Source organism: Schistocerca serialis, chromosome 3, assembly GCF_023864345.2.
Source record: "Schistocerca serialis cubense isolate TAMUIC-IGC-003099 chromosome 3, iqSchSeri2.2, whole genome shotgun sequence".
Classification (NCBI taxonomy): domain Eukaryota; kingdom Metazoa; phylum Arthropoda; class Insecta; order Orthoptera; family Acrididae; genus Schistocerca; species Schistocerca serialis.
In genome coordinates, this window is record NC_064640.1 from 366,512,679 (window position 1) to 366,536,172 (window position 23,494).

Here is a 23,494-nt window from a genome sequence, read left to right on the forward strand (position 1 = left end):
AAAAAAAAAAAAAAAAAAAAAGGAAGCTTCTAATTTCGTGCAATCAAACGATACTATCATTTCCGTCTTATAGTTTGAGAGAAGCAAGGTCAGTCATCAAAACTTGTAGACGAACTGTCAGTAGACATGCCGGGCATGGCAGTCTAGTGTTACCCGGCACGGTAGCTCAGCATGTTCGGGCAGAGGGTTACCTGCTCTCTGTAGTAGTAGTAGTAGTAGTAGTAGTAGTAGTAGTATAACAAAACCAAACATTCAACACAAACCAAAAGAAATTTTACCAGACAATAGATAACACACACATTGAAATAAACAATCCACCAAACATAACAGACATGGAACACTTCTGGAGCAACATATGGTCAAACCCGGTACAACATAACAGGCATGCACGGTGGATACAAGCAGAAACAGACACATACAAGATGATACCACAAATGCCTGAAGTGATAATTTTGCAACATGAAGTCACCCAAGCTATTAATTCTACTCACAATTGGAAAGCCCCTGGAAATGATAAAATAGCAAATTTCTGGTTAAAGAAGTTCACCTCAACACATTCACATCTAACTAAATTATTTAACAGTTACATTGCAGACCCATACACATTCCCTGATACACTTACACATGGAATAACGTATCTGAAACCTAAAGATCAAGCAGACACAGCAAACCCAGCAAAATATCGCCCCATAACATGCGTACCAACAATATACAAAATATCAACTTCAGTCATTACACAGAAATTAATGACACATACAACACAGAACAAAATTATCAATGAAGAACAAAAAGGCTGTTGCAAAGGAGCACGAGGATGTAAAGAGCAACTGATAATAGATACAGAGGTGACATATCAAGCTAAAACTAAACAAAGGTCACTACACTACGCATACATTGATTACCAAAAAGCTTTTGATAGTGTACCCCACTCATGGTTACTACAAATATTGGAAATATACAAAGTAGATCCTAAATTGATACAGTTTCTAAACATAGTAATGAAAAATTGGAAAACCACACTTAATATCCAAACAAATTCAAATAATATCACATCACAGCCAATACAGAATAAGCGTGGAATATACCAAGGAGACTCATTAAGTCCTATGTGGTTCTGCCTTGCCCTGAACCCACTATCCAACATGCTAAATAATACAAATTATGGATACAACATTACTGGAACATACCCACACAAAATCACACATTTGCTATACATGGATGATCTAAAACTACTGGCAGCAACAAATCAACAACTCAACCAATTACTAAAGATAACAGAAGTATTCAGCAATGATATAAATATGGCTTTTGGAACAGACAAATGTAAGAAAAATAGCATAGTCAAGGGAAAACACACTAAACAAGAAGATTACATACTAGATAACCACAGCGACTCCATAGAAGCGATGGAAAAAACAGATGCCTATAAATATCTAGGATACAGACAAAAAATAGGAATAGATAATACAAATATTAAAGAAGAACTAAAAGAAAAATATAGACAAAGACTAACAAAAATACTGAAAACAGAATTGACAGCAAGAAACAAGACAAAAGCTATAAATACTTACGCCATACCAATATTGACCTACTCATTTGGAGTAGTGAAATGGAGTAACACAGACCTAGAAGCACTCAATACACTTACACGATCACAATGCCACAAATATAGAATACATCACATACATTCAGCAACAGAAAGATTCACATTAAGCAGAAAGGAAGGAGGAAGGGGATTTATCGACATAAAAAACCTACATTATGGACAGGTAGACAATTTAAGAAAATTCTTTCTAGAACGAGCAGAAACTAGCAAAATACACAAAGCAATCACCCACATAAATACATCGGCTACACCACTACAATTTCATAACCACCTCTACAACCCTTTAGATCACATAACATCAACAGATACAAAGAAAGTAAATTGGAAAAAGAAAACACTACATGGCAAGCACCCGTATCATCTAACACAGCCACACATCGATCAAGACGCATCCAACACATGGCTAAGAAGAGGCAACATATACAGTGAGACGGAAGGATTCATGATTGCAATACAGGATCAAACAATAAACACCAGATATTACAGCAAGCATATTATTAAAGATCCCAATACCACAACAGATAAATGCAGACTTTGCAAACAACAAATAGAAACAGTAGATCACATCACAAGCGGATGTACAATACTAGCAAATACAGAATACCCCAGAAGACATGACAATGTAGCAAAAATAATACATCAACAACTTGCCATACAACATAAACTAATAAAACAACACGTTCCCACATACAAGTATGCACCACAAAATGTACTGGAGAATGATGAATACAAATTATACTGGAACAGAACCATTATAACAGATAAAACAACGCCACATAACAAACCTGACATCATACTCACCAATAAAAAGAAGAAATTAACACAACTAATTGAAATATCCATACCCAATACAGCAAATATACAGAAGAAAACAGGAGAAAAAATTGAAAAATACATCCAACTGGCTGAGGAAGTCAAGGACATGTGGCATCAGGATAAAGTTGACATTATACCAATTATACTATCAACTACAGGAGTCATACCACGCAATATCCACCAGTACATCAATGCAATACAGCTACATCCAAACTTATATATACAACTTCAGAAATCCGTAATTATTGATACATGTTCAATTACCCGAAAGTTCTTAAACGCAATGTAACATATACCGTACAGTTAAAAGGAAGTGACGCTTGATCAAGGTCCGCGTCACTTTCATTCCGAACCAGACCTAAGGTCTGAGAAAGGAAAGATAATAATAATAATAATAAAAGCTGAGTGAATAGATCAACGGCGAACTTGAAAAGAGTGTAATGGGACGTCCGCCCCGAACAAATGAAACGAACAAAATGAGATCAACAACAAAAAAGTGGTAAAGCGTGCTTGGAAACAAGAGGTTGTGGGATCGAATCATGGTCGGACAACGAATTTTTCAGTTTTCATTTTAACCTACCATTCACCTCTAAACTATGTGAGGAATCGCCAGAAACAACACGTTGTTCGGATTCCACGTTGAATTGTAGATCTCCACTCCCCCCGTTGGGTAGCTAGGGTAGGTTAGGGATATGCAAGTCGCCGAAGTGGCGTCCAATAGAAAGACTTGCATCAGCCCATTTAGCCACATGACATTATCTATATACATAATTTGTTACGGAACACTCAGAGTGCGAGTCCTACATGTTTTATTTTCTGTCTGTCTGTCTCTTTACTTCTACTATTGCTGTAGCTGCAGTCACTTGAGCTTGATATAATCTTCAAATGTGGCATTCAAGCAAAAACTGATATAGTGCTAATTAAACAATTGTCAAGTGGTGGAGCATTTGTTCCATGTAGGATAACCCCACAAGCACCAGAAAGTCTAAAAATGCGAGAAGCTAACAAATCACACAATTCAAAGTAAAGCGAACCACCTGTAATTGGTGTTTTTTTACCGGCTCAGTGAATAGTTTTTCACTACTTTTTTATAAGACCGCCAACCTCTGTTCAGAGAACTGACAGTCTAGTACTTAGTTTGCAAACACAATCAGTCCGCAGGTATCCGACGTAGTACGACAGCTTGTCTATGCTTCACAGCGGACACTGATTCGACTCCTGGTACACACTATCTGATCAAAAGTGTGCGGAACCTATAAGCGGGCATTAATGTGAGGTTCATACACCCTTCATCTTTATGGCCGCTTGAACGCAGCTGCTGGGCGGTCTTCGTGAACATTTTGTCAATATGGCCATGACCGATTCAATTTGCCACACTGTCCCTAACTGTCGCCCAGGAATCGGCCGTGCTCGTACTGCTTAATGCGCGAAGAGATCGAATCGGCGCGTCGGGTTCACAATAGTTACACCAGACAATCAGTGTGTGGTTTTCCAGGTGATTCTCCCACTAGATTAAGCGAATATCGAGTAGTTTCCCGACTAGACTCAGAAACGAAAACTGTACTGACGTCAACATACAACTAGTAACAGTAGCAGTTGTGCTTCTGGCAGAGCTGTACTTTTACATCATCCTCATGTTCTCTTACTATTTTCGCAAGTGTAGCACTGCAGAGCTGCTCTCCTCGTCTTCACAAACGTAGTCATTCTCGTACAGTCCCTTCAAAGTATCAAATTTGTGCCCATGGATCACCGTGATACTTGTGAGGGAAAACTACTGTCGTTTCACCAAATACAAGCATTCATATTTCATAAGATCGTGTAACTAATGAGGAGGTACTGAATGGAGTTGTGGAGAAAAGAAATTGGTGACAGCCCGAATAAGAGAAACGATCGGTTGATACGACACATTCTGAGACATCAAGGGACCACCAATTTAGTACTGGAGGAAAGCGTTGGGGGTTCGTAAAGGGAGATCAAGAGATGAATACAGCAAACAGATTCAGAAGGGTGTAGGTTGGAGTAGTTACTCGGAGATGAAGAGGCTTTCACAGGATAGAGTAGCACGGAGAGTTGCATCAAACCAGTCTCTGGACTGAAGATCACAACAAGAAGAGTGCCTATGATCATACTTCTGTGCACACTAAAACAACAACAACAATGATGCTTTGTCTATTGCTATGTCGACAAGAGCTTTATCATACCTGAGCAAGAAATACCAGTCCAGACAATTGTCATAGGGTGGAAAGCATTTTAGTATGTAATTTTTCCACTATAGGCACTTGTCTATTTTGTCATTGACAAAAAATAAGTCTGAACCCAAAAGGGAAAGTAGCAGATCACCACACCAATTTCATCGCATATCACTCTCGCCATAACATGCTCCAGTGCATGTTCACTAGTCATTCTCATGATCCATTATTTTGCAGTGCAGTGACAGCCTTGATTGTATAACTCTCAAGCAACGTCAAGAATGCTTACATTCAGATAGCAGCGTGACCATAAATTCTGTCGCTGGCCGCCGTGTCCTAGGTGCAACTGAAGTGTGCTACGATACTTGATAAAGATGGCTGACGATTGATTCGCACAGTAAGCTTTGAAGTTAAGTGGTCCGAGTCATTTTCTTATGCTTGGCTCGTGTTTAGTGCTTCCCTAATATTTTCGTTTCACAATATCACAAAAACGTTTGACTTGCGTACGTGTGACCTCTCAAATAGAATTATCGAAATTGTGGACCTCTAAAATCGGAACCCCGTTAGAAATGGGTTATCTCCTTTGACTCAGTCTGACAGTTTGTGATTCTGATACAGTGTGACATTTAATGAGAGAGAGAGAGAGAGAGAGAGAGAGAGAGAGAGAGAGAGAGAGAGAGTGTGTGTGTGTAAGCTTTTATATAAAGTCCCTGCGCCTAAAATTATATACGAGGACTAGTGCCAGAAACCAGACGCGCGTCGGAGAGTTGTCCCAGATGTTTCTGTTGTTCGTAAGCTCTTCCTCCACCTTTCGTGACCGTTCGATCTCTGGTTAGCAAGCTCGCTGTGCCGCGTGGAGGCGAGTCGATAATAACATTAGTAACTTACCGCGTCACCACAGAGCTCCGTGCACCTTTTTGCGTAAGCAGTCGCAAAAAAGAGTTAAATTCGTTTCCCACGTACTAGCTGTCACCAGTCAAACCCACATTACTAGTCACTCGTCAACAACTATTACTGTTCCTCGTGCGTATTGTTAAAATGGATAGTGAACTGAACTTTTATTCTCTTGCTAAGCGTTAAGGTATAAAAAATTTTAAATAATAAACATTATTTGTATGGAGCAACGCGATTCACTGATAAATTTGATTGAGTCGCTTGCAGCTATCTGTATAAAACAGCGAGAAAAGTTTACAAAAAAAGTAAATTTATCTTCCTGACATTATTCGTTGGTAATTTACAACGGGATTAAAAATAGGGATTAGAATTACAATCAACTTAAACTGAAGCTATCACACTGAAAATGCTGTGGGGGAAGGCGAACCACACACTGTTTTATTGACAAAACACCTAGCAGATGCAACAAATCTGCTAAAGAGAATGTGTACACTAGCTTGTCCGTCTTCTTCTAGAGCATCGCTGCGCCGTGTCAGATGCCAGACAGCTGACCGTGGGTATTGAAGTAGCTGAAAGAACGGCAGCTAATGTTATATTATCGCAGAACGGTTGAGAGCGTGTCACGGAAATGATAAGACTTGGGGGTAGCAATCACTCAAACAAAGGAGTTTGCCACTGTGGCGACATCGTTACATGAAATTTAAATCTCCAACTTTTTCCTCAGAATGCCAAAATATTTTGTTGACTCCCCACCTACATAGGTAGAAATGACCACTTGTAATAAGAGAAACCAGGTCTAGAACGGAAACATTTAGTTGTTAGAGAGTGGAACGGTCGAGACATGTCTGAAAATGGTTCTACACTATGCGATCAAAAGTATCTGGACACGCCCAAAAACATAAGTTTTTCTTATTAGGTGCATTGTGTTGGCAGGTACTCCATACCAGTGACCTCAATAGTCGTTAGACATCGTGAGAGAGCAGAATCGGGCGCTCCGCAGAAGTCACGGACTTCAAACGTGGTCAGGTGATTGGGTGTCACTTGTGTTATACGTCTGTACGAGAGATTTACACTCCTAAACATCTCCAGGTCCACTGGTTCCGATGTGATAGTGAAGTGGAAACGTGAAGGGACACGTACAGCACAAAAGCGTACAGGGCAGACTTCGTCTGTTGACTGACAGACATCGCCGATAGTTGAAGAGGGTCGTAATGTGTAATAGGCAGACATCTGTACAGACCAGCACACAGGAATTACAAACTGCATCAGGACCCACTGCAAGTACAAACGTTGTGTGGAGTGACGAATGTGGCGATCCGATGGCAGGGTGTGGGTATGGCGAATGCCCGGTGAACGTCATCTGCCAGCGTGTGTAGTGTCAACAGTAAAATTAGGAGGTGGTGGTTTTATGGTGTGCTTGTCTTTCTCATGGAAGGGCTTGCATCCCTTGGTGTTTTGCGTGGTACTACCACAGCACAGGCCTACATAGATGTTTTAAGCATCGTCCTGCTTCCCACTGTTGGAGAGCAATTCGGGGATGGCGATTGCATCTTTCAACACGATGGAGCACCTGCTCATAATGCACGGCCTGTGGCGGAGTGGTTACACGACGACAACATCCCTGTAATGGACTGACCTGCACAGAGTCCTGACCTGAATCCTACAGACAACCTTTGGGATGTTTTGAAACGCTGACTTCGTGTCAGACCTCACTGACCGACATCGATACCTCTCCTCAGTGCAGCACTCCGTGAAGAATGGGCTGCCGTTCCCCAACCAACCTTCCAGCACCTGATTGAACGCATGCCAGTGAGTGGAAGCTGTCATCAAGGCTAAGGGTGGGCCAACACCATACTGAATTCCAGCATTACTGATGGAGGGCGCCACGAACTTTTAAGTAATTTTCAGCCAGGTATCCGGATACTTTTGATCACATAGTGGTACGTACACTGCGTAAAACACTTAAGCATGAATTGCTGAGTAGTCATCATAAGGGGCAGTCGAATGAAAATGATAGAAATGGAAAAAGTAAGTCACATGTTATTTTGAAAGTAATCTCCAGAACTGTTAATAAATTTATCCCACTGTGCGACAAGCTGGTCAATGCCTCTAAGGAAAAATCTTTCCAGTTGCCCACGGAACCATGATTGTACACAGCTATGCATCGCTTCGTCCGAAGCAAATCGCTGGCCACGAATGTCTTTCTTCAGGGCACCAAAAATATGGAAATTTCGTGGGGAAGATGTTGGCACTATATGGAGGATGTCTTAAGGGTAAGAGCTTCTTAGCGAAACTTCTGCAGCGTAGTCCAGATGCCCTGGAATGTTGAGGGACGGCATCATTCTGTTGCAGGATAATGCCCGTTCACGTGGTGTTTTAAGTTGTTTAGATGACGCGGCAGAAGTTTCGCTGGGAAGCCCTTAGACACTCTCCATACGGTTGCGATCTCTCCCCATGTGATTTCCGTATTTTTGGAGCTATAAAGAAAGACGTTCACGGCTGTAGATTCGCTTCGCTCGAAGACGTGCATGTCTGGGACAATCATGGCTCCATAGGCAACGGCAAAGGATTTTCCATGAAGGAATTGATGTTGCCTCGCAGTGGGATTAATGTGTTCAGTTAAGACGATTATTTTTGAAATAATGAAAAATTTACTTTTTTCCGTCCATCTTGTTTTCATTTGACTGCCACTTATAAATGAAACCTTCTTATGACGTGTATTATTTGCGAAATGAGCGAAGAATGTGGCACATTAATTAATTTCTTTTCTGACCCCGAAGTTAGCATCCAAATGTAATACTTTCTTTTGCAGAGGTCATTCCTCTCTGAGTAGGGTTACGCAATAAAAATATTGAAAGAATAAATGCTTGGCGAAAGTTTAATTAATAATGTATGCATTTGCGCAATAACTGGTTGCCAGATTTTCATGCCTGGATAGTACATGTCAGTCTTATTGTATTCATTTGAAATGTGCACTACGGCAGGGTAGAACCACATTCCTAGATCGTTTCCATCATAGGCTCCGCACTGTTAATCTACCTACGGCTTTTACTGCATGTTTCCATCCTAACTTTTCCTTGGTCTGCCAAAATCTCTCTTCTCGAATATACGCACAGTCATTCTGGCTCAATTTTCTTATGATGTTAAGTCGTCTTCCGTCTTCCCATAACTTTCCTTGTACGCAACGTAGCTGAAGTTCTTCCCTAATGCAATACTTTATTATTCTACTTGCCCTTCTACAGCCATTATCAGCTCTTACAGATTTTATTTGTGCTCTTTTAGGATGTCTCTTTATTTAAAACAGATGACCAGCTTCAGTAAAAAAAATGATGGAAGAGCAACACTGTTATAATATGTTAATTTCTTTCAGTGTTTTAATTTTTAGATGTCGGTTTTTCACATATAATACTAAACTTGTTCTCTATATTTTGTATATCGTTGTCGTTGTTATTAGACAAGTGATAACCAAATAATTAAAATCGTAAAAATAGGTAAATCTGCCAACTGGAAGAATGGGTTGAAGACCACACGAGTTTACTAGGCATAATCCTATTAGAGGTAATGCGTCGTTAGCTTCCCCAGAGCTTTAGACTGACAGACCCAAAGATGGAAAGAGGTGATAAGTGACAACTAAAAATTCTAGAACGGATCGAATTCGAAACCTTTGAATTCGCAGCCTGTCACTTGAACACGAAGCCACCGAAGCTCACTGCATTCGATTATCAAGTGTTAGTTTACATAGGGATTTTTTTGTCCAAAGAAGAAATTATTTTGTAACTTAATTTGTAATATGCTCAGAAAGAATTAGTCTGTCACATTTAACTTTTGTGTGTGTGTCTGTGTAATAACACAAACTACGAACTCCGGAAGCAAAAAGACCAAAATGGATATTCCCCATCCGTGGTAGGGAGATAGTACTCGACTGAAGAATTTGACAGCAGTATTTGCACTTGGTGGAGGTACAAACGGGACATGACATTTAAAAAATGTTTTCAGGTTTAAGAAAAACTAAATCTGTCTCTAGTAACTTATCTATTGTCATTGAAACTGGAGTGCTGTTTCAGTTGTATGCTACCCAGGCGGCAAAAGTTAAGGATGTTGAGAGGGGCGGATTTGTGCCGCTCAGCACTCACAAGAAATTGGAGCACGATTCCTTTAAGTTGGCACAAAGTTTCTCAAGCAGGACGATGCCTAGTGGAATGTTGTGGGGTTTTAAACAAGCCTTAATGACTTTCTTACCTTATCAGCAGAACATACGTACTAGACATTCCGTAAACTCTCAGGAGACTGAAAAAAAAAAAAAAAACAAAGCTAATCAAATTCAGACAATAGCGTAGCTTTGGCAGTAGACGTTCAGCTCAATTCTTTGTTCATTGTTTTTAGACGTACAGAGTGAACTGAGCCGTTGCATTGGGCGAGCGTAAGCCTCGTCAGTCACGTTTTGTGTATTTAGAGAGGCGGAGTCCACGCGCGGCTGCGGTTAGATAAGAGGTGCCTTGTGTGTTGCAGGTGACAGAATAACATGACGACCAGCTGACCACGGGGCCACGTGCGTCCATGTGTCTGCGCCTGCGCCCGAGCCCGCCTGCCCAGCTGTCCGCGCCATCTGTCGCTGAAGGGGAAGGGGAAGGAGAAGGGGAAGGCGAATTGGAAGGGGAAACCAGGTTTGTTTGGTCGCAGGCGCTGCGCAGTGCAACCCGACACCTCGCCATCCTCGCATCAAAACAATCTGGCGCCCAGTCATACTGTATGGTTCGGAAGTGTGCTCAGTGGACCCTGACATAGGAATGTCTGCAAACCAGAGGCGTTTTATCCATAGAGCGCATGCTGAACCCCCCCCCCCCCCCCCCTTTCCCCATCCCCATCCCGGTGTCGCGGGCCTTGCAATCGCACTCTCCAGTCTTTCGGGGAAAATTAATAGATAGCAGTTTTAATTGAAAATAATGTTACTGTTTAAGACTAACAGCGCATATCTGCGCAGCCTTTTTCATGAACTAGGAATAACAAATCGCTGACAATAACAGTTTATATTCCAACGTTTAAAAGAAGGTATAGCAGGTTCCCGATTATCAGGGTATGGTTTTACGGATTACCCGCGCGAAGTTGGGTGGTGATTGGAAAAAAATTTAAAAATGAAGCGTATAGTTTACGTCTCATCTTTTACAGCTGGAAGACGATGCGTACCTAAATTCCACCGCCAGACATAACCAAAATATTTTTCCGGTTTTTCCACGGCTGATTTTCGGTCCGTGTGTTTGCCTACCGCTTTACCAAGGTACTAAAGTTCGTAATTTCTAACCCACTTAAAATCGACATTAAAAGGGAATGATCTTCTGGAACGGTTACCTTCAAAATTCTTGCCCTCTGTTAATAAAAACATGGTGTTAAACATCGCCTGAAAGAATGCATGTTGTTACTTTTCTAGCCGCCGACAGGAAGTGATACGAAAAACTGTGTTTCAATGGTAATTTGGTAAATAATTTTTCCGTTTCCAGCAAGTATAGCCTGGCTTTAAAATGTGACGTGTAATGTGTTTCATAAATATATCAAAAAGATATTTCCGGTAAACACACATGTATTTTGGATTGTCGGTTTTCCTTGGTTCAAAAAATGGTTCAAATGGCTCTGAGCACTATGGGACTTAACTACTGTGGTCATCAGTCCCCTAGAACTTAGAACTACTTAAACCTAACTAACCTAAGGACATCACACACATCCATACCCGAGGCAGGATTCGAACTTGCGACGTAGCAGTCGCGCGGTTCCGGACTGCGCGCCTAGAACCGCTAGACTACCGCGGCCGGCGGTTTTCCTTGGGACACTTGGTCTGCATTAGCTTGGATAATCGGGTGCTTGGTGTATTCGCCAGTATGATAAATCACTTTCTACGCATTAAGAATTGGCAAAAGTGTTTTACTCACATGTTCTGCCCCACTCAGATATATAGTTCGTAATAATGAACTTGAGCCGCAGCATTTCCGAAAGAAATTGTTTGCTTGCACAGCATACCTAAAATCATTCATAGATATCCTCACGTCAAACAGCTTCATTTCTGTAATAGAATTTTATGCAAAAAAAAATTATTCTCCCCATGCTCTCAAGAATTCAGTAGGCGAAGAACCCGTCAATTTATTTTCATAAAAGACCAAAGATGACCTTAACAAGAGATTTGAGGGACTGAAACACTGTTACAGTACACAAAGATCTTAATGCCTCATTTGTGTATTCAAACTACAGCACTGACGGATTCAAGACGGTCGCAGGACTAGGACTCGGGGGAACTTCTAATTAGGACCACAGCGCCTAGTATCCTTAGATTTCTCTTCATACTCCCCATTCCATCGTATTCACCCGTGTCTTTGCATGAAACATGCATTAAGCAGTAGTTTAGAGAGTTTACCTTTGCAAAGGGTTTTAATAGTGCAGCACGGCCGATTTACTAGAGCAGTAAATCCCAACCAAGAGATAATTATCCCGTGGGTTAAAATTAATTTTTCTGGTAATTAAGAAAAATGGTTTTATTATGGATTTGCCTTGACTCAAAAGTATTTGAAAAATATCTATTATCAATACTTTATTAGACTATAATAGTAATTAGAGCGCCATGTACCATCAGCCGCTTGACACCAACTAGTGGATAAAAGTTGCGTACACGCTGTTCCATATAACATGGCCTTCAGTGATCAGCAAGCACATTGCTCGTGAATACATTCTGTGATCCTACACACTTGCCGCATCTGCCCTTGTTACTTGGAATCCAGCATTCATAAAACTCGGACCATGTTGTATGTTAACCGGGGGCCTAGAAACGACGGAGAGGCTCAGTCCAGGACCATGTTCACGGCTGTCAAATATGCGGTTGTAAATATAACTACCGAGAACACGGTCCTGGACTGAAACTGGTCGGTAAATAAATTGCATTAAAGTAAACAGTAGTGTAATGCATTTCCTATAGTATATGTATGCTGATACCTGCCTAGACAAGATGTTTAAATAGTTGCTTTTCGTTTACTTTCTTATCCCAATTATCTTCTACCTGTATCGCACTGAAGATGTCTGCACGGTATGCACCGTAGGTCTTGTTTGTGCAAAAACTCGTTCTGTTCACTGCGGTATTTGCTGTTGACAACAGTACTGCCCGCTACTCTTCGCCTTCTAGCTTTCTTCGAGTACTGCTCGGTTCTGTCTCGGATTTGTTTTTCTGGCAGTGTTAGTTGACATCGATCGATACGCAGCAGTATGGATATGTTGACTGTTAGTGTTTGCAAACATGCAGCTTGTGTGTGGTTTCACTGACTGCAATGGAAGAACGTCACATAAATATTTATGTAAACAAATGCACTTGAAAATGAGGATAAATTCTCGAAACAGGTCGTGCTGGGCATGAAAAAATAAGTAACTGGTGCAGTTTTTCTTAGTCATGAATGGCATAGTTGCAGGCTTTCCTAAACCATCGATTATGATAACGAAATTAAACTACACTCCTGGAAATGGAAAAAAAACACATTGACACCGGTGTGTCAGACCCACCATACTTGCTCCGGACACTGCGAGAGGGCTGTACAAGCAATGATCACACGCACGGCACAGCGGACACACCAGGAACCGCGGTGTTGGCCGTCGAATGGCGCTAGCTGCGCAGCATTTGTGCACTGCCGCCGTCAGTGTCAGCCAGTTTGCCGTGGCATACGGAGCTCCATCGCAGTCTTTAACACTGGTAGCATGCCGCGACAGCGTGGACGTGAACCGTATGTGCAGTTGACGGACTTTGAGCGAGGGCGTATATTGGGCATGCGGGAGGCCGGGTGGACGTACCGCCGAATTGCTCAACACGTGGGGCGTGAGGTCTCCACAGTACATCGATGTTGTCGCCAGTGGTCGGCGGAAGGTGCACGTGCCCGTCGACCTGGGACCGGACCGCAGCGACGCACGGATGCACGCCAAGACCGTAGGATCCTACGCAGTGCCGTAGGGGACCGCACCGCCACTTCCCAGCAAATTAGGGACACTGTTGCTCCTGGGGTATCGGCGAGGACCATTCGCAACCGTCTTCATGAAGCTGGGCTACGGTCCCGCACACCGTTAGGCCGTCTTCCGCTCACGCCCCAACATCGTGCAGCCCGCCTCCAGTGGTGTCGCGACAGGCGTGAATGGAGGGACGAATGGAGACGTGTCGTCTTCAGCGATGAGAGTCGCTTCTGCCTTGGTGCCAATGATGGTCGTATGCGTGTTTGGCGCCGTGCATGTGAGCGCCACAATCAGGACTGCATACGACCGAGGCACACAGGGCCAACACCCGGCATCATGGTGTGGGGAGCGATCTCCTACACTGGCCGTACACCACTGGTGATCGTCGAGGGGACACTGAATAGTGCACGGTACATCCAAACCGTCATCGAACCCATCGTTCTACCATTCCTAGACCGGCAAGGGAACTTGCTGTTCCAACAGGACAATGCACGTCCGCATGTATCCCGTGCCACCCAACGTGCTCTAGAAGGTGTAAGTCAACTACCCTGGCCAGCAAGATCTCCGGATCTGTCCCCCATTGAGCATGTTTGGGACTGGATGAAGCGTCGTCTCACGCGGTCGGCACGTCCAGCACGAACGCTGGTCCAACTGAGGCGCCAGGTGGAAATGGCATGGCAAGCCGTTCCACAGGACTACATCCAGCATCTCTACGATCGTCTCCATGGGAGAATAGCAGCCTGCATTGCTGCGAAAGGTGGATATACACTGTACTAGTGCCGACATTGTGCATGCTCTGTTGCCTGTGTCTATGTGCCTGTGGTTCTGTCAGTGTGATCATGTGATGCATCTGACCCCAGGAATGTGTCAATAAAGTTTCCCCTTCCTGGGACAATGAATTCACGGTGTTCTTATTTCAATTTCCAGGAGTGTATTTCGAGTATCTTACATGAACAATAAATGCACGTGCAGCAGCAGCAGCAGCAGCAGCAGCAGCAGCATCATAGGCAACCAGATTTCAAAGAGAGAAAAACCGGGACACCTGTGTTTATACTTTCTGCCCGACTTCATTGCTGCATACACACTTATCTTTCTTGTCACTTACCGTGATATTTTGTAATCGGTACATTACACACAAATAAAATTATTTTCTTAAGAAATAAAGACTGATTTTTATTGTAATTGCCCGGATATATTTTCTACAATGTTTAGTCATTTAGTGGAAGTGCAGACTGTTACAGCAAGCATGCATACATTCCAAACAATATTCAATAAGCACTGCTAACACACGCAGCATCGCTCACATTCTTCAAAAATTTAACTTCCATATGAGTGCAGGCCCATTAGAAGTAATCGTTTAAGTAATGGCCCTTTATACTTCCTTTGGTTTTACTTGTTGGATGGCCACAAAGTGGAAGTTCGGCTAATAACAGCTTTTGTTTTCAACATACCTCTTACTCTTTCTTTAGGCGTTGGACGAGTGAAACCAAATGCGATAGGCCTATAGCGGGTATTGTGAAAATATACAGGGTGTTACAAAAAGGTACGGCCAAGCTTTCAGGAAACATTCCACACACACACACACACACACACACACACACACACACACACACACACACACACACACAAAGAAAGAAAATAGGTTATGTGAACATGTGTCCGGAAACGCTTAATTTCCATGTTAGAGCTCATTTTAGTTTCGTCAGTATGTACTGTACTTCCTCGATTCACCGTCATGATTTCATACGGGATACTCTACCTGTGCTGCTAGAACATGTGCCTTTACAAGTACGACACTTGTGGTTCATGCACGATGGAGCTCCTGCACATTTCAGTCGAAGTGTTCGTACGCTTCTCAACAACAGATTCGGTGACCGATGGATTAGTAGAGGTGAACCAATTCCATGGCCTCCACGCTCTCCTGACCTCAACCCTCTTGACTTTCATTTATGGAGGCATTTGAAAGCTCTTGTCTACACAACCCCAGTACCAAATGTAGAGACTCTTCGTGCTCGTATTGTGGACGGCTGTGATACAATACGCCATTCTCCAGGGCTGCAGCAGCGCATCAGGGATTCGATGCGACGGAGGGTGGACGCATGTATCCTCGCTAACGGAGGACATTTTGAACATTTCCTGTAACAAAGTGTTTGAAGTCACGCTGGTACGCTCTGTTGCTGTGTGTTTCCATTCCATGATTAATGTGATTTGAAGAGAAGTAATAAAATGAGCCCTAACATGGAAAGTAAGCGTTTCCGGACACATGTCCACATAACATTTTCTTTCTTTGTGTGTGAGGAATGTTTCCTGAAAGTTTGGCCGTACCTTTTTGTAACACCCTGTATATTTCCATAACGTTCTCCTTCTATGAAACTTATTTTTCACAAATATTTAATTAAATGAGAGATATTATTGCATAATTTTATTTCTAGATTAAAAACCGGGGCAATTATGTATCCCGAATGATTTTCTTGAGGAACCAGAACATTAAAGTGAAAACCGGGACGCCTGGTCAGTCTACATAATCAGAGGTTGCAGTTATTGCAGCCAATGGACTTCCCACGTCGAGAGGGGTTTGCAAATTGGTTTCTGCTGCAGTGTCAGAAAGCCATAATTTTCCTGTGTATGTATTTACAAGCGAGCATGTCCAACAGTGGGAGTAGCAATGTATGGGATGTCCAAAAGCCACATGCACTGCTTTGTCGATGAAAGAATGTATGGTCTGGTATTCGCAACGATTTTGTGTTTGGACTTTGCGCGCTTCCTGGTAAACTGAACGCAGTCGTGTACAAAACGTTCCTTCCTAGAGGCTGTGCAGTTGAGACGAGGCTCCGGCACAATTCACATTCGACGTTAACAATCACATTACCGTGCAATTTGAACAACGGATTGGTCCTTTTCCGTGGCCAGCTCGCTCACCAAATACATTAATGGACTATTTCTTGGGGCATGTGGTCCCATACATGAAACTTAGTCCTCCTTTCAGTCGTTAATTGATCTCAAATTTCTTCAGTATTAATGCTATTCAAAGCATTAGCACGCACTATGACCCTAAGTTTTCAAACAAATTGTTTATTTTTGTTAGTGAATCTACGGCGAGCATCAAGCGTGTTTGCGTACATCTACGTGGATACTCTGCAAATCACATTTAAGTACCTGGCAGAGGGTTTATCGAACCACCTTCACAATTCTCTATTATTCTAATCTCGTATAGCGGCGCTGAAAGAACAAACACCTATATCTTTCCGTATGAGCTCTGTTTTCCCTTATTTTATCGTGGTGATCGTTCCTTCTTATGTAGGTCGGTGTCAACAAAATATTTTCGCATTTGGAGGACAAAATTGGTGAGAATTTCGTGAGAAGATTCCGTAGCAACGAAAAACGCCTTTCTTTTAATGATGTCCAGCCCAAATCCTGTATCATTTCTGTGACACTCTCTCCCATATTTCGCGATAATACAAAACGTGCTGCCCGTCTTTGAACTTTTTCGGTGTACTCCGTCAGTCCTATCTGGTAACAATCCCACACCGCGCAGCAGTATTCTAAAAGAGGACGGACAAGCGTAGTGTAGGCAGTCTTCTTAGTCGATCATTGTTGTTTTCATTGATGTTACAAAGCTCCTAATTTTCGTAGGCAATTCTCAGCTCCTGTCTGGGAATTTGTGCGTTTTCCCAATTAATCGCCACTTTCCCCACCCCACTAGCTCGTGTGGCACGTTGACGCATACTAACGCAAGCAAATTGTAAAAGAAACTTATTAACGTTTGTTTGCCAGATGGCAGTTTGCTGCTAGTTATTGCATGTAAGGAATACCTAAGCAAATAAAGTACTTCTTCGTAAAGGCACAGAAGACGAAGATGTATTTTCTACGACTGCCACTGTGTTGGGTATACTTGACACGTTACATTACCCGACCAGTATGATCTATGACAAAGGCTGCAGCTAAGGAGTCGCATTAGACACCAGTAACAGATGCCGACGGCTTTGTGCAGACTAGAATTAATTTGTGCAAACTAGAGTTAATGCTCGACGTGTAAAATTATCAATCACTTCCCCGGAAGAAACTGCTAGTATCTTTTTTCACTGAAATTAAATCACCAAAAAGGTTCAGAACGACCCACCAGCTCCACCGCTAGTACTTAAATTTCAAGAGAACTACAACCACATCCAGCAACTTCTCTGGAGCTGGACAACAACTTTGTTAAACGTGAAGATGGTCAGCAGAGGCCTTTACAAGAGATCTCTGCGTACTGTTGAAGATTTCCTACAAGTGACACAGGAAGCGTCGGAAAGTAAGTTACCACACAAGTCCACACTTGAAGCGATCTGCCCTTCAATATGGACTCCGATCACATAAAGGAAGAACAAAAAGCTCTGGACTTCTCATATCGCTGTAGACAAAAGATAAGACACTATGCCTGGTTATTGCAACTGACAATCTGTAAAACAAAGTGTTTTCAACTGACTTGCCTCCCCAAATTCACGGTGCGAGCAGAAAATCTAAGAGCTAAACGGGGCTCGGCGCAATGCTACCGATGCCAGGGCATCAATCACGCTGCGTGGCACTGTTCCATGCCAGACAAGTGTGTCAGATGTGTTGGCAAGCGCACAAGTCGTGATTACCCTCTCCCACGTGGCTCGACACCGACATCGCACTTTGTGGCGAGGAAAGACGTGCGGCTGGCTTCCGCGGCTGCACCATATGGAAACGAGCTAGAGATCGCAAACATGGAGAAACGATGGATCTGCAAGAAAAGATGATGGTCAAAGACACGCCACGGTTTCTGCTACGCCGCAGCTACCGCGTCAACGGCGCCAGCCAATGCAGAAGCATCTTTCCAGCAGCGCCCAAGCACGTCACAGAAGGGAACGCCACTGGAAACGTGTAGAAGGCTACGCCACAGGCGCCTGAAGATGCTGCCACCTGTTCACAATAGCCACGCGAAGTAATACCGCAATTTACTTCAGATACCCCACTGATGCAGCCGAGCGCTGCATCTCGACGTCACACGTATCTATATAAGAGTGAAAAACACGAACATCACCCAACTGAAGTTAGCCCATCCACGACCATCGCTGTAGAAGCAGCCAAAGAAACTATAACCAGTATCAGTGTCATAAGAGCTGCTCCAAATAACGACCCCAGCAGCAAGTCATTGCTCTAATGAACAGCATAACAAAGTTGGAGCTCCTGCCGCTGCAACTTAATACTGCAGTGATGTCACGTACCCAAGTAGCCACCGCATGTAAACCACAACGGCCGCATTGTAAACAGCAGTAATGGACAGACAACACCTGCGTGGAACGCAAATGGCGTCTAAAGTCAACTGGTGAACTTCGAAAATGTCTCAGAGATGAAGTTACATTTTCCTGATACGTGAAACACATGTAAGGTCCAGAGTATATACTTGAGCACCAAACTACACCCCTTTCCTCACGGATCGACCAACGGCTGATAGCGTTACAGCGGTATACAAGTGCATGTGTGAAACAGCATCTGCCGCTACCTAATTCAGCACCCGCCACTGGTATCGTCGTCCATACGGTAATGGGATGTATCACATTTACTGTAGTCTCGTGCCCTCGATCCCAATGATTTCGAAGTCTTGTTGAACTTCGTGGCTGGACTTTTATGCCAGGTGACCTGAACGCCAGACATGTTACCTGGCACTGAAATGAATGTCGTGCAGCGAGGGCCTCCCGGCGGGTAGACCTGATCGCCTGGTGCAGGTCTTTTGAGGTGACGCCACTTCGGCGACTAGGGCGTCGATGAGGATGAAATGTTGGTGATGAAGATGACACAAACACCCAGTCCCTCAGCGGAGAAAATCTCCAACCCAGCCGGGAATCGAACCCGGGCCCACCCGGCAACCTGGCACTAAAAACGTACAAATACAAGCGGACGAACGCCTACTGCCCATCGCAGAACATGTGGCCTTACTAGTGAGGCCATACGACCCCACCATATTTCCCAACAACAAAGGGAAACTTGATGACACCGATTTCGCCGTCATTAAAGGCATGCCTAGCAAATTTACTCAAGACGTAACGCATTATAGTCAGACAACCTACCAGTCATTTTTGACACTGGTGCTGACGTCTCTGGGACCACTAGCGTACCAAAATCACCTACAAGCTTGCGATGGTCTCCCCACCTGCGCTACTTAAATTGACGTAGCACTAACCGCTGCTACGGAAGAACCACCACCGCCACACGCATTTCAAGGAACAACTCAAGACTACCACTAGGTATACCTGCATCCATAACTGAAAAGAACAGAATATACCGAGTGTGGCAACTCGTAAAGGATTGGTGTCTCTAAACGGTTTCTCAGTCGCCTAGGACACAACACTGAGGTGACAGTAACGCACATCAAAACTGAGAAAGGACAAATATGGTCCTGTAATACAGTTTGATGATAGTTCTCCTTGGAGGACAGGCAACCACTTCCTCAGACACACACAGCGAATACCTGCGCTCCGAGGTGGTAACATGTTCGTCAGTGAACCAAATGAGGAAGCAAAAACTCTAGCTATAGACCATCCAGAGGATGCAGATCATATCGCATTGGTGGCTGAGCTAATTCCACCCTACCTTGTGGCGAGAGATGTAGAGGACGACACGGAAGAATCACCTGAAGAGATCACGTCGGTACTCAACAACCTCAGCACCAGGAAGGCTGGAGGTCCCGAAGACGTCAATAATGCCTTACAGATGCAGATGCCACCAGCTGCCGCCGCAATCCGGTCAGCACATTCGAAGAGATGTTCTGGAACGGTCACTATCCGTTAGAGTGGAAACATGCGGAGGTAGTGGCTACACCGAAGACTGACAAAGATTTGCTACTTGATTAGTATTATAGACCTACACTGAAAAGCCAAAGAAACTGGTACACCTGCTTAATGTCGTGTAGCCCCCCACCCCCACCCCCCGAGCTCGCAGAAGTGCCCAAACGACGTGGTATGGACTCGACTAATGTCTGAAGTAGTGCTGGAGGTAATTGACACCATGAATCCTTGCAAGGCATCCCAGATATGCTCAATAATCTTCATGTCTGGGGAGTTTCGTGCCCAGCAGAAGTGTTTAAACTCAGAAGAGTGTTCTTGGAGCCATTCTGTAGCAATTCTGGACGTGTGGGTGTTGTATTGTCCTGCTGGAATTGCCTAGGTCCGTTGGAATGCACAATGGACATGAATGGATGCAGGTGATCAGACAGGATGTTTAGCCTACATACGTGTCACCTGTCAGAGTCGTACCTAGACTTATCAGGGGTCCCATATCACTCGAACTATGCACGCCCCCCCACCATTACAGAACCTCCACCAGCTTGAACAGTTCCCTGCTGACATGCAGGATCCACGGATTCATAACGTTGTCTCCATATCCCTACACGTCCATCTGCTCGATACAATTTGAAACGAGACTCGTCCGACCAGGCAACATGTTTCCAGTCAACAACAGCCCAATGTCGGTGCTGACGGGCCCAGGCGAGGCGTAAAGCTTTCTGTCGTGCAGTCAACAACAGTACACGAGTGGGCCTTCGGCACCGAAAGCGGTCCCAGCGTTGAAATCTGCAGCAATCTGCGCAAGAGTTGCACTTCTGTCACGTTGAACGATTCTCTTCAGTCGTCGTTGGTCCCGTTCTTGCAGGATCTCCAGCTGCAGCGATGTCGGTGATTTGATGTTTTACCGGATTTCTGATGTTCACGGTACACTCGTGAAATGGTCGAATGGGAAAATCCCCACCCCACCACACCGCTACCTCGGTGATGCTGTGTCCCATCGTCCGTGCGCCGAGTATAACACCACGTTCAAACTCACTTCAGTCTTGATAACCTGCCATTGTAGCAGCGGTAACCGATGTAACAACTGCGCCAGACACTTGTTGACTTGTATAGGCGTTACCGACCGCAACGCCGTATTCTGCCTGTTTACATACCTCAGTGTTTGAATACGCATGCTTATACTAGTTTCTTTGGCGCCTTAGTGTATAAGTGCATTACCAGTCCTGTTACAGGTCTGAGAGAGGGGGTATCTCAAGAGCCTACAGCGCCACGTCACATCCGCAGCGACACTACCGGAGGAGCAGTTTGGGTTTCGAAAGTGGCATCTAACCGAGCATCAACTCGTGCGGTTATTGGATGAGGCTTTCTCTCCTCTGGAGTGCCGCGAGTATTCCTGAGCGTTAGACAGCGTGTGGTGTGACGTCTTTTTAAAGTTACTTGAGCATGGACTGCTGGTGTTACGTTTGTCTTATCTGCTCCTACCCTGACGACGACATTCCATGTGCGACCTGAGGCTGGACTGCTCGCAGTTCGTCATATATGCTGGTGTGCCACAGGGCTCTGACAATGGAGCGATCCTGTACATGCTTTACACTGCTGACACACAGATACTTCCACTACAGTGATCTTCCGCTGCAGCATGGGTGCCAACACTCTCGGACATCGAATACAGCTCGCGTCTGACAACCTGCACACGTGGTCCCTGAAGTGGCGCCTTAAATTCAGTGATGCCAGGACAGGTAGTTACTCGCCTGCAGCGCCATCGCCCATCAACATAACAGGCAGCCTTGTTACATGGAGTGACAAGGTGTACCTTAGTGTCTCGCCAAACTGCGTGGCGCCAGCATATCTGGGACGTCAGGAACAGAATTTTGCGCTGCCGTCGTGTGGACTCAGGTCGCCGAATCGCTCATACAGACGCTATAAGTAGTGCAGAACCGCGCACTTCGATTGGCTCTACACCTTCTGAGGACCTTTCCGGCAGCTCAGCTGCATGAAATGGTTGTGTTTCCACTTGCAGGGGACCGTTTTACAGCGACTGCCCCATCTTCTACGAGAAAACGCGGCGGGAGTACAGCACGAAAATTCGGGCGGTAGGCTGAAGAATGCAGCATAGCGTCCATACAAGAGAGCGACAACAAATCGGTGCATTGACAGCTGGGTGATACTAGGCAAAGTGAGTAAACAATAAGACCATCGTAACTAATGTACACGGAAAAGTAAACAAAAATAATAGGAAAAACATGTGTGTAACTAATCCAAAAGATTAAGCACAACTCCTTGAAGATTCGTCGCATGCATTGGGAATCATTCTAACAACGATACGAAATACAGAATGTACGGACATAAGCAACTTTGACAGAACGCACACTGTTAAGGCCCGGTAATCATCCGACAAAGCTCGTCGGCTGTTCGCGTGTTAAAGTGAGCATTTATGGAAAGTGTTTTGACAACAGTGAAACTACGGGTAGGGGACAAGATGTTGGACGTCCACGTCTCATCACAGAACTTCGGAGGTTGAAGACTTCTCCACTCAGTACAGCAGGATTGGCGGCGATCTGTGGCAGATCTGACGACACAGTACAATGATGAGGCAGGTACAACTCTTTCGGAGCACACCGTTCAGTGCACATTGATCAACCATTTGCATCCCTTCATGCTTGACGCCTTCCAGTAGAATACATATCCTTGTCGCAAGACCAGGATCATGCTATAGTACTTTGAGGAGCAGGATAGTAAACTCTCGCATTTATGTCTGAACAATTGAGTATGTCTGGTATGCTATCGGGCGCTGCTCTGATTCCACAAATCCCCCACAACCACACGCCCGTAATGTAAGGGAATTAGGTGACCTGGGCGCATGTGGTAAAACATAGATCGGGAAACCTGCCAAGGATTTATCGATTCATGCCAAGCAGAATCGTTGCTGTATTGCAGTCCAAAGGTTGACCAACAAGCTATTTACAAAGGTAGTCGTGATGTTTTTTTTAAGTCGGTGTATGTGTATGACGTAAAAATTGGTGTTGACGTTATCTGGAAATGAACATACCGAGTCCCTGTCTATTTTCTGCGTCGTTCAACCGCCTTTTTTTTTTTGTGTCAGAAGAGACAGTTCGCTATCACGCAGTGCCATTGGTAGCTCATGCGTTTTATTTAAGGTAAAACATGTTAGGCCATAATTTTTCGTTCGGGGGTCATGATTCTGCCATTCTCTCGTGTGGGCGCTTGACATTATT

At 44.1% G+C, this 23,494-nt stretch overlaps 1 protein-coding gene across 2 annotated transcripts in view; it reads left to right on the forward strand.

The window, feature by feature from the left end:
- Positions 1 to 23,494, forward strand: part of LOC126470183 (protein FAM214A) — a 226,477-nt gene that overhangs the window by 126,502 nt on the left and 76,481 nt on the right. For both annotated transcript variants that reach the window (XM_050097839.1, XM_050097840.1), the window contains exon 3: positions 10,015 to 10,169. The gene's annotated coding sequence lies outside the window, so the exon portion shown is untranslated. The remainder of the gene's footprint in view (positions 1 to 10,014; positions 10,170 to 23,494) is intronic.